We start from the raw sequence: 4,047 nt of genomic DNA, 5'->3' as shown, positions 1-4,047 counted from the left end.
AGTTTTCTTTTTCTTTTTTTTTTAGTCTTTATTTGTTCAATTACTGATTTTTTTAAATGATTATTTTTGAGAGATCTACTTCCATCATGTTGGGCTAAACCTCTTAGCTAGGGCTAAGAGGTGAAGCTTGTGGCATGATGGGACTAATTCTATGGCTTGGATTCCTACTTTTGAATTAATATTGATTCTAATTTGATTTTAAGGAATGCTTTCAGTTTTTAATAATGTGTTGTGACTTAAATTATAATAGATCTGTGATGACTTTGAGTATGTCCTTTCCCTCATTGTGATTATGCAGTTAGGAAGCCCTGTTGTTCACCATCGCCCCTTGGACATGGTTGGATAATGGAATCCTTCCTAACATTCATACATCTTTCAAATTGGCTGTGAATTGGTTTAATTCTGTTATTTACTTTGTCTCATGGGCATAGTTTGGTGATAGAATCCATTCTAATTTACATCCGTCTTATCTTTTGAAAACTAAATCAAAAGAAGTTCAGATTGTACTTTAGTGATATATCTTCTAACTGGATGAAGATGAGACTCGAAGTTCAATTGAGTTCGTAAATCAAGCGTAGATCTCCCTTATCTCTACAAGTGGATCCTCTGAATCCCTAGTTTCTCACCTTGATTTCTACAAATTTTAGATTAATATTTTCACAATTATTCCCTCATATTCACTTGATTTACATTTCATCTTATTTTAGTTCTAATTTTGGTTATCTTCAGATCACGTACAGGTTTCAGTCCCTGTGGATTTGACCTCGGTCTCACCGAGTGTATTACTGCATCACAACCCTATATTTGGGGTGTGAACAAGTTTTTAACGCTGTTGCCGGGGATTGACAGTTACATTTTCTGAAATTAATTAGTTTTGGGATTAGTTTAAGATTAGGATTTTTCTAACCTTAGATTTTGGGTTTATGTTTTCCTGATTTTTAGAAACTAACCTGTTTTTCCTATTTTGTAGGATTCTGACATATACTTTCTAAATTGGTAACCTCTTTCTGATTTTCTAGTTTTTATAACTTTCTATTTCTAGATTAGGTTTTGTTCTAGGAATTTTTCTAATTTATTTCATCTTTCATTTCTTTTATTTTATTTTTAGAGAGTTTCTCCTTTTACTTTTAGAAACTAGGTTAGTGATTTCCCTTTTTAAAAACTCTTTCTAATTTTAGAAGCTTTCTATTCTTAGATTTTCTATTTTTAGAAACTAACTTGTTTTAGTTTGTTTTGTAGGTTTTTAACTTAGGGACTTCAATTTGGTAACTTCTTTCCAACCCTCTCTTTCTTTCTAGATTTTTATTTCCTTTATTATGATTAAGTTTAGAATCTGAATTGAGGGCTGTGAATGTTTCATGTCCAAGTGGGCTCGTGACAATACTCGATGTCTCCTGATTGAAGGAGGATTGGTTGAGGGGTTAACTGTCCATCGCAAGACCAGACACCGCTCGAAATCCCCTGAGTTAATTGAGGTTATGGCTGCAAATCGACCTCACGCACTACTTTCACCTGGGGTAGAGGAAGTCCATGATGAGAATGAGGTGCATCAAGTACCTCGCCTCGTACTTTACGAGATTATTTACAACCGGTGGAGGTGAGTACACCCTCTTGCATAATTTTTCCTGAGAATACGAGACACATGGATATCAAGACAGGGGTAATCCAACTCCTTCCTAAATTTCATAGGCGTGAATCAAAAAATTCATATTTACATCTAAAAGAATTTAATGAGATCATAACCACTTTATATTTTCCAAACGTGTCTGAGGACATAGTCAGGCTGAAACTCTTTCCCATTTCTTTAAAGGAGAAAGCTAAGACGTGGTTGCATTCACTACGTCCTAGATCTATTGGCACATGGAATGATATGCAAAGGGAGTTCATAAAGAAATTATTTCCGCATTATAAAACGAACACCCTTAGAAAATCAATCATGAACTTTGCCCAAAAGGAGGATGGAACATTCTTCCAATGTTGGGAAAGGTTCAAGGATCTTGTCAGTTCATGCCCACAACACGATTTTGAAACGTGGCGCATTACACACTTTTTCTATGATGGACTGACATCTTCCATGCGCCAATTGGTTGAGATAATGTGTAATAGAGCATTTATGAATAAAAATGTCGATGATGTGTGGGATTACTTGGATAGACTTGCTGAAAACGCACAATCATGTGACACATACCCAAAATCGAGTACCACTTCTAAACCCACTCAATTAAAGGAAAGGGGCGGAGTATACCTTCTGAAAGAGAATGATGATATCAATACTAAAGTGGCTAATCTCATAAGGAAATGTGAGGCCGTGGAATCAAAGAAGGATAAGGGTAAGGAAGTTGTTTGCGGTATTTGTGGTTGTAACAGTCACACAACTGAAAAATATCCAACTATATCTGCCTTTCAAGAGATACTAACTGAGCAATCCAATGCCGTAAATAATTATCAAAGACCTTTCAATGAACCTACCTCTAATACATATAATCCCGGTTGGAGAAATCATCCAAACTTCAGTTGGAGGAATGGACAAACAGCTACTCCTCAAGGTTTCTTCAATCAAACTCCAAATAAAGAGAAACCTCAAGAGGATCTAGTTCAAAAACATATTCGAGAACAAGAGCTACTTAATCAGAATTCAACACAAGCGTTCCATAATATCCATATAGTATTAGGAACGCTTGCATCGTTTATTCAAAGGATAGAGTGACAATTAACGAGTGGAGGAAAAAGGATGTTTCCTGCTCAACCTCTCCCCAATCTCAAACCACAATACGAAATAAGTGACCCTAGCTCTTCAAATTAAATGGAACAAGTTAAATCCATCACTACTCTTAGGAGTGGGAAGATCATTAACAAAACCATTCCGGTTAGGGCTGAAAAGCCTAAGGACCCGGAAGTGGACAAAGAAGATGCATCTAGCCATGTCCTACCAGAAGTACACTACTCTTAGGAGTGGGAAGATCATTGACAAAACCATTCCGGTTATGGCTGAAAAGCCTAAGGACCCGGAAGTGGACAAAGAAGATGGATCTAGCCATGTCCCACCAGAAGTAGAACTAGAACCTCAAGGGAAGCCGGTTGCTCCATTTTCTCAACGGTTGGTTGCACCAAAACCTCTCTCTAACTCTCAAGATATTCTAGAAGTGTTGAAATAAGTGAAGGTCAACATTCCCCTACTTGATGCTGTGAAACAAATACATTTATATGCCAAAATTTTGAAAGACTTATGTACGACTAAAATACGACAGAATATTCAAAAGAAAATCTTCTTGACTGAGAAAGTAAGTGTCATCCTAAAGCAAGATGTGCCCCAGAAATTCAAGGATCCTGGTAGCCCAACCATATCATGTGTAATCGGAAACTATCGAATTGAGCACGCACTTCTTGACTTAGGAGTGAACGTCAATCTGATTCCCTACTCGGTATACAAACAGTTAGGTTTGGGTGAATTAAAACTCATCCTAACCATACTACAACTTGTTGATCGCTCTGTTCGTATACCAAGAGGGATAATTAAGGATGTGTTGGTCCAGGTCGACAGATTTTACTACCATGTAGATTTTATCATCCTGGATACCGAACTCATCGGTAACATGAGCACTCAGATTCCCGTCATTCTTAGTCGCCCATTCCTTTCCACCTCAAACGTAATTATCAATTGCAGGAATGGTGTCATGATTATGTCTTTCGGGAATATGACATTGGAGTCAAACATATTTTTCAATACAGGTAAACGGTTAGAAGATGATGACAATTTCTACGACATTAACATGATTGACTCTTTCGTGAAAGATAGGACACCTTTGACCTTATCCTCTGACCCTTTAGAGACGTGTCTAGCCCACTCCCATGATTTCGATGATGACATAATTACGGATACGTGTACCATGCTTGATGCTGCACCGGTACTTAAAGTTAACCGGTGAAGGCCACAATTTAAAGAGTTGCCCCAAACTGATACAGTGCCTCTACCGTCTAACCTCAAGCCACCGAAGCTTGACCTAAAACCTTTGCCATCTGATTTGAAATATGCATATTTAGGTCAAG

The sequence above is a fragment of the Magnolia sinica genome, chromosome 11, assembly GCF_029962835.1.
Source record: "Magnolia sinica isolate HGM2019 chromosome 11, MsV1, whole genome shotgun sequence".
In the NCBI taxonomy this organism is placed as follows: domain Eukaryota; kingdom Viridiplantae; phylum Streptophyta; class Magnoliopsida; order Magnoliales; family Magnoliaceae; genus Magnolia; species Magnolia sinica.
This window is presented reverse-complemented; position numbering follows the sequence as displayed.